The 8,982-nt window shown below is 38.0% G+C and overlaps 1 pseudogene; it reads right to left on the minus strand.

Annotated features, from left to right (window-relative positions):
• Positions 1 to 3,936: 3,936 nt before the first annotated feature.
• LOC110222342 (large ribosomal subunit protein eL32 pseudogene) lies at positions 3,937 to 4,387 on the minus strand (annotated as a pseudogene).
• Between the last annotated feature and the right edge of the window lie 4,595 nt (positions 4,388 to 8,982).

Below are 8,982 nucleotides of genomic sequence, written 5' to 3' on the forward strand. Positions count from 1 at the left end.
TCTAACCATTGTCCTTTTCAATCTTTGCTAGTGTATTTATAGGACAACTGGACTCAGCCAATATGTTTTTTTTTTCCCAAAGAAGCAATAAAAAAAAACGCAAAGCTTTATAACTTAATTAGGCTCCAGTTCTTCTGGTCCTAGCTACATTTACCACATCTCTAAATCCACAAACATTTTTAGGAGGGCTTTTTTTTTTGTTTTGCCATATACTCTATTCTACAAGTGTAAAACTTCACAATTTTTTAAGTATACGTTCTATTTTTACTTTGAACAATAATTCAAATATGTGACAGAAAAAATATTTTGAATTTGTAAGCCTGCACTATATTTTAGATCAACATCCCTCATCTGCTAAAATTTATCTTCTTCAAAAAAGGAAAGTTGAAAAATATTTTCTAAAATTGTCCTGACAGTCAGGAGCACACAAGATTTATCAGTAATGATAAATTTAAAGGAGAAAAAATCTTTGACTACAATATTACAAAAAACCAAATAAAAAGGCTTACAGCAAGGAATCATTTACTCTGAAAAACAAAGTATAATCTTACAGGGGGAAAATGGATTTTTAACATAATAGAGGACTTTCATACATTAATGATGAAAATAACTGTGTCAAATAGAATTTTTGAGATACAAACAAATGAGACAAGAGAAACCTAAAAAGCAAATGGAAGAAGCTGGATGATAATGAATGAGTAGAAGAGACAAGCGACTCTTTAGAATCTCACCGTCTTTGAGGATTACAAATGGAGCAAAAAGAGTCAAACACAGGGTCTGGGTGATATATGGACATTCTGTGTTGGTTTATCAGGCAGTTTGGAAGAAACTTCTTCCTATTAGCTGAATATTAGAACTGACTGCATCTCTATATGTACCTGACTGAGACACAGTCACCCTTTGTTTCTGGTGGCATCTAAGGGTGAAGGTCTCATTCACTCCCAGCAAGGTTTCATGCAGTAATTTCCAAGGTGGCCCTGAGAAATAGGTTCAGAGTTTTGGTCTATTTCATTCATACTTTTCACTTCTAGGTTCAGGGAGGGGTGTCCCACACCTGGGAGCTCAAGTTATGAAGACCTTGAAGCTCAAGGTGCATGTTTTAGGGGACCCCTGAGAATCCCAGTACCCTGGAGACTGAGTTAATTTAGGGAAGATCATGCCCCCCAGGTACTGGAGAGAAATGTTTGTATGTTTGCTTTTGTTATACTTTTGAAGTAAATATTCTTTTGTAAAAATTAGTCTTCCTTCCTTCCTTTCTTTCTTCCTTTCTTGCTTCTCAGTGGGTATGGGTAGCTGGGAAAGGAGGAAATTGATGACTGGCAATTGAAAAAAACCTTCTTCATGTGTAACCTAGAACAAGTTACTTATTTAACCTTTCTAGAGTTTAGTTTTCTCATCTTTAAAATAAAAAGGTTAGCCCGATTGACCTTTTAGTTCCTATCCAGATTTAATCCATGATCCTATTCTAGAATTGGTGTATTGAAATTAATAGAATTAAGAGGTTGTAGTTTTATTGTTAAAACTAAAGAAATGTCTCTCTACCTCCATTTTCCTTTCACCATGCAAACAATGTACATAGAGACATGAAAAAATGTTTTTTCCTAAATAACATGTCCTTTAGACATTGCTTTATCCTTCAATATTTGCCTTAGAGACTTTAGTTTCTCTGGATGACAGCATTGCTCTCAGGGGTAATCCATATGGCCATCTGTGACCGATTTCCTAGGCTTCTATGTACATGGTGAGCTAAGCTGTTATTAGCTAAAGCCAACAAGAGAATAAACAGCAGTCATCTGGACTCCATGTTTTCATACACAATAGAGTAGAAGGTAACCCTTTTGTGAGATTGATAAGAACAGAAGTAGCAGGTCTTGTATGAGGTCAACAGTTAAAGTCCTTTAGATAAAAGAAGGTCCATTCTTATAAACAGAACCATGGTTCTTATGGATGGGATTAGAGATTGGCTTTGCTCAAGTTCTGAGGGCTTGGTCTGCTATAACTTGTGGATTGAGTCCTGTCAGAGTTTTCATAATCTCTCCAATCCTCTTAAAACTAAGGAGAGCTCTGCAGAAAGAGAAAATCTGAATACTTGATATCACCTTTAGTACTTCTCTGACACAGCCCACAGGGAGAGGAAGTCCTCCTGGTTAGGATAGGATCTTTTGACTTGCTATGATCTGTAGACATAAGAGGGCCTATGTACCCTAAAAGAAGCCTAACTGGCCCAGAGGAAAGAGGGATGGCCTTGGAGTTAGGAAAACCTGAGTTCAAATCCCACCTGAAACACTTAGGTGTGTGATCCTGGGCAAGTCACTTAACCTATCTCAGCCTCACTTTTCTAATCCGCAAAATAGGGATTAATAATAGCACCTACCATACAGGGTTGTTTTGAAGATCAAATGAGATAATATGTGCAAAACACTAGACAAACCTTAAAGCCCCATTTAAACGGGATGATTAGCTACATTTTGTGTTCTGTCTGGAGGACAGACTCGTGGGAGAGAGAGGTTGTAGATGAATCTGCTGGGTTGGAAGGATTTCAGAACTGCAGAGGTTTTGAACTGAGTGCTGGTTTCATTTTTGATTTGTGAGGATCTAGAGTGATGGGATGAGCAATTGCCATGTGGGATTCAGATGAGAGAGATTAAATTCTTGAGTCTTCTGAGAGAGAAAGCAATGACATCATCCCCTTTCTCGTTTTTCTCTTTTTCCCTTCCCAAGGAAAGAGGAAGAGTTCCTATTCAAAAGCTTAACTTTATTTCTTAAAGTTACACTAATAATTTCCATTTAATTTGTTTGAATTTGCTGGCTGTATAAAATGACCAATGATAGCTGTTTCTGATCTGTGCATTTTTGTTTTGGTGAATAGCAATTTACAATAAGAAACAGAGAGTGAGGTACATTATATAGAAAGCGAGAAAGGAGATTGAGAGCAGGTAAACACTGTGTCTGATTTTTACCATGGTGTTCTGATCGGCAGCTCAGGAGTTATTAGAAAGTGAGTATAATTCACATTGATTTTCTTATTTTAATAAACCTCCCAAAGTGTGATACGCATGAATCTGCCTTCTTTCTTACTAGGGACTAAAAATAGTAGTTGCCTCTTGTGTGTGGGACTGGACCAATCTTGAAGTCTTGCTGCTTTTTCCATTGTCTTCCAGATAGATCCCTAATTAGAGGTGAAGCCCAGGGCAATAACTAGATAGTAGGTCATACTTTTTGGGAGTGGCTCCGTAAGAAAATTGCCATAACCTAACCTTTTAGACTTTGATGTAAGAGGGCATATTTACTCACGTCAGTTGCAAAGTCCTTCTCTGGGACTATGTTTGTAGGAATATCTTCCAGAATCCTCCATCACGGAGGAGCAAACCCAGCATGGGCAACTCAGAGGAGGAAGGTCTGTTTAAATGGATCAATGCTATAGCCTCAGGAATGTAAGTATAATACACACACATACATACATATATACATTTTCTCCACTTATATCATCTTTCCCTTGTTATGTCTAAGTAAACCTCATTTTGTTAACCAATAGATGGACTTTGAGAGTCTCATTTTGTTCTAATCTCAAATCTGACTTACAAGCTTGACCTGGATAGCCCTGGCCTTTTACAGTTCTTATTTAACTATTCTTTCCCTCACATCCTTCTTTGTATCTGCCCTGCCAGCTTTTTAACTATGACTATAAATGAAGAAAAATAAAAGCAGCTACCGAAAGAAAAAAAAAAAGGAATGAAACAAGCACTTAGTAAAAGCCTACAACACCAAGTACTGTGCATTATAAATACCATCTCCTTTAATCCTCATTTTATAGTTGAGGAAGTTGAGGCAAACTGGGTTAAGGTGACATAGCTAATAAATGTCTGAGGCCAGATCTGACTCTATCCACCCGACTGCCGAGGAGAGGAAATGACATTCTTTTTTTTTTTTTTTTGATGGTACTAATTGGAAGCTTTATTTAACACAAATAAAAATGTGCAAAGTATTTTACTCATTTTCTTCACTTCTCAGTCTAGCATTTGGATTGGTAATTTTGATGGCTAGCTGAGCCGCTCTCTCAACAATGACTTTCCGATTCTTGGGGGACACATTGTGAGCAATCTCGGCACAGTAAGATTTGTTGCACATCAGAAACACTTCTAGCTCTTTGACATTGCGTACCAAAAACTTCCTGAATCCACTTGGTAACATGTTTTTGGTCTTCTTATTGCTTCCATAACCAATATTGAGCATCAAGATCTGGCCCTTGAATAGTCTTCGCACCCTGTGGTCAATGCCTCTTGGTTTACCTCTTGATCTTGACCTATCTGTCGGACTGCTGCCTGATGAACTTCTTGGTCAGTTTCTTGACAATTTTAGGCTTTATGAGAGGTTTGAGGGCATGCATGGTGCTGGCGAAGAGATAGCGGCCCCTCCATGGGAAGCGCCGACAGAAGGAGAGAGAGAAGGAAAAAGTGGAAATGACATTCTTAATCTCTATTATTGAAAATCTCCTTTCCGAAGGATGTTTCTAAGTGCACAAAGAACACCACGAGGTAAATGTTGGAGGGACACCATAGTTTACAAAATTCTTTTTTCTGAAATGATCACTGCAGCTCTGTGGGATAGAAATTATTGTTATTTTTGAACCAGATTTTAAGAACCCTGGATTTGGAGTCAGATGACACATGTTAAAATTCTAGCTTTGCTACTTATCACCTTTGTGATTTTGGATAAGTCACTTAATTTCTCTGGGCCTTACCTTCCTCATCTATAAAATGGACTACACTGTCTCAAAAATCCTTCCACCTCAAAATCTATGATGCTATGGTGCCTCATTTACAGTGACCTGATCAGTTCAGCCAAATAAGTGGTAGAAACTTCAAGGTAAGCAAATGCAGGTATTTAACAAAAATGTGCTACTAGTAAGTGACAGAATGGATGCGCTGTAATGGAAAGAGCACTAGCTTTGGAATCACAAGATCTAGGTTCTAGGCCTGGGTCTTCCACTCACAAGCTCTGTCATCTTGGGCAAGTCATTCTACTCCTCTAGACCTTGGTTACCTCAGCTGTAAGGTTATTGGACCACATGATTTCTAGAGTACTTCCCAGCTCTGAAATGATACCTGTAATTGAAATTGCAGTTAACAAACTACTGGAAGTAATTTCCCAAAATGCACATAATTCCGGTACCCAATTTAGTACACATTGACTTTACCCCTTTGAATAAACAAACAAATAGGTTACATTTATACACAGCTTTAAGATTTATTAAGATATTGCCTCACAATATTCCTATAAGGTTCAAAGTATGTCCCCACTTGACCAATATGGAAACTGAAAATGATACAAGCAATGCACATCAAAACAAAGTGAATGGTAACTTTTTAGTTTTGCTCCCTTAGATATTGTGCCTTTCTTCTGAACCTCAGATTTCTTTTTTTTCTCTCTATGGGCCTGAGTTTCCTCATCTGTCAAATGATGGGATTGGATTAAATGGTTTCTAAGGTCTCTTCTGCTGGCAACCTTCTGATCCTCTGATCTTCATAGTGACCTGGATTAAGAGACTGCATTCATAGATAGCTTGGTTTTTCCAGTTGGGAAGAACTATAATAATGGCTTATATTCATGAGCTACTTTATTTATACTTGTCACGGCGTCAATTTTTTTTGATCTGTAAGATGGGGATTACAAGAGTTAGACAATCTTCTCTTCAGTAATATTGTGAAGATTGACTGAGAAAGCACACATAAGCCATTTCCTGATTGTAAAAAGATAAACGAATGACAGTTATTATTATTGTTGTCATTGCTAGTCTTTGAAAAGATCACTAATAAGGAAGCAAGAACCTTTCATGACCTGATATACTTACACTTCTATCAAGAGGAAGTTTACCAACAGAGTTGATGCCTTCATTACCCTTTCTTCCTCTTCCAAGGGGCCACTTGAATGTCCAGCTACATTTCCCTGTCTTTACAAGTCTTGTCCTCTTGTCTATAGCTGGAAAAAGAAAAGGAGCGTATGTGATTATTGAATGCCTTAGGTTTGTGTGTACAGGAATATACAGAAAGTTCTGTATTCTATGTTGAGAATCACTACCCTCTCTGACTGTGAGACAATCGGGATGGCATGATCAAGTCTAAAGGATAACATGGTGGGGGAAAAAAAAATACAAAATGGTCTTTGAAATTGCTGCTGTGGGGAAGACTCCACAAATTATTGTGTCATGGTCCTTCAGAAACCTAATATATGCTCTTCCAGGGCTGACCGAGGAGAAGTAGCACGAGATACTGAATAGGACACTGAGTTTGTTATCAAGAAGACCTGACTTCAAAGCCTAGTTCTGACATTAACTAATTGAGTGACCCTGCATCACTTAACTTTTCCATGCCTCAGTTTCCTCATCTGCAAGATGGAGGAGAAAGTTAGTGTGGACTTGATTACCTCAAAGATCCCTTCTGGCCCTAAATCTATGACCTTATGGATTAAGGTTTTGATAATGGAACTAATCACAGAATTCAGGTTTGGGTGATGACATGACAGTGATGATGGTACCAAGAGCTTATTGACTGGCACTGGCTGAGTGGCCCTTGAAGCCTCATTCAATTACCACAGAATAGCAATTTAAGCTACAGGGCAAAGGTCAATGACTAATTCATAGCCCTGAACTCTTTTACTTTTCCAGAAGAAGTATCTCTGTGGGCCAAACCTGGTGTTTCAAATCATGCAAAAGGCTCATCTTAAAAGAGAAGTTGTATTGCTGCCAATAATGTTTTCTATCCTTTTAAAAATAGATTTTTATTGATAGCTTTTGTTTTTATATTGCCTTTATTTCCCCTGCATCCCCCCCACTTGTCTCAGAGAGCCCTTAAAACATTTTTAATAAAGGAAAAAGGAGAAGAAAAGACAAAAAAGTCAGTTAAATTAATCAATAAATTGAAAACTGCCAATAATTTTTTAATATTCTTTCCTCACACAGATCAGTAAATGGAATCTAAAGTATTTGGTGTCAGAGATAAAAGAGTAAAAGGAAATACTGACAAACAGTAACAAATACATTTACTTGCTGCAGAATTAGAGGAAGAGAAAAGAAAGCAGTGTCTCTCTAAAATGCTTTTATGCCAAAGTCACGGCAGGGATAGAAATGGCAATGTTCATCAGCATTGGGGGTGCACAGAGGACTAGAGCAATGTGACAGGTATGTGACTGAGAAATATACCTTGTATCTTTTATACCTATCAAAAGTCACTTGAGTCTATGGAAAATCACAACTCTCAGTCCCCAAATATTGATCTTTTCATTGGTACCTCAGTTGGCTTTGTCTCCACTTTCTTCTCAGCTTAATGCCTTTAAAATGGGATTGTTGGATTAATTTCAATTACCAGGTATTCTCTTTGCAATTTTCTTAACTGTAGTGATTGTGATCTGAGACAAAAAATACGGAAAATGTTTTTTTTCTATTTATTTGCAGTAACAGCTCACACAATGTAATGCCCAACTCTATCTAGATATAAATGTTTGTGGGAATCACATGTATACAAAAGGCATCCTAAATAATCAACTTCTATTCTTCTCCTCAACCCACTCCTAAAAAAACACAATAGGAAAACAACATATAAACTCAACAATTAATTGGAAAATAATTAGTAAGAAAAAAAGAACTTAAAATCAGAACTTATTTTAATTCCAGAAATTTGGCTTCTGCTCCCAGAAGTATGAACATGACCAAAACAAATAGGGGTGTTATGATGCCACTATAATAATTGAAGCTTCTAGTGACCAAAGTAATTTGCTTGAATTATTTATGTATAAAAACTGACAGGGATTTTATAAGAGCAAATCAAGCAAGTCCAGAGGGTGTCTTTTCCATGATGCAATCACACATCTGATTGCCTGAGGGCCTCATCTGGCCCAGGAAAAGTTTATTTCACCACAATCACACACTCTTTTGTAGCCCATACTGGCTTGATTAGTCATTCGTCAGCTTGGAATCGCTCATCAGCAAAAATGATTTGACATAAATGGGAACCTTTCAGCTTGTGTTATTTGTTTTAAAATAATTCAGTAGACAGCATTGTGCCACACTGCTCATTAGACTATGAAATGACCTTTTCTCTCCCCTTCCTCACAAAAGACATTTTTTATTCAGGACTGATATCTGTCCCGGGAGATACTTCTTTAATTATTCCATTATCGATGTTGTAGAGCTGGGTGGTAGTTAGAGTCAACTCACCAACACTTCAATGGATCTGTGATCTCATTCCCTCCCTATTCTGGTGATTCTGAATCCCTGGCTGTCATTGTTCAAACCTTGTACTCAGTCCCCCACTGACCATTCCATTATTCCCATCCTCCTCAATCCAACTCCACAGGGCTCTCTGGAATACCTGCTCTATAGGTAATAAGCTAGCTTTCATTAAAAAAAAACCCAACAAAAAAATCCCTTTTTCCTTTCTTGATCCCTCCATCTTCTGGCACTAAATGAGACCTGCATCCTTCTTGATGACACAGCTTCCCTGGTCATGTCACCCCTCATCCTGTCACTGTTTGTGGCAGAAGAATTGTAATATAATTTGGTCCCAATTGCCCTAACTGTATTCTCCCCTTACCACCATCGCTAAGTAACCTCTTCCCCTTTAAGGTTGACACAATCCATTTCTACTATCCAATTAACATTCTGGTAGCTGTTGTCTTACAGACTTTCAAAATGCTCCCCCTTCTTCCTCAATGAGTTCAGTACCTGGCTCACAATCTTTCTCTATTCCTCCCCCTCCCTCCCCTGCCTGCCCCCAACTCCTGCCCTAGTACTTAGGGACTTCAACATTCATATTGATACTCCCTCAAATCCCTGACCTCCCAGTTCCTCTACTTAGTCATTTCCCATCATTTCTTCCTCCACTTCACCTCAGTTACACACAAGCAAAGGTAGTTATACTTTGATTTTGCCATCACCTACAAATACACCACTTCCCGTGTTTGTGAACTCTGAAATTCCCTTGTCTG

The sequence above is a fragment of the Phascolarctos cinereus genome, unplaced genomic scaffold (assembly GCF_003287225.1).
Source record: "Phascolarctos cinereus isolate Bilbo 61053 unplaced genomic scaffold, phaCin_HiC Scaffold_4;HRSCAF=312, whole genome shotgun sequence".
Taxonomy (NCBI): Eukaryota; Metazoa; Chordata; class Mammalia; order Diprotodontia; family Phascolarctidae; genus Phascolarctos; species Phascolarctos cinereus.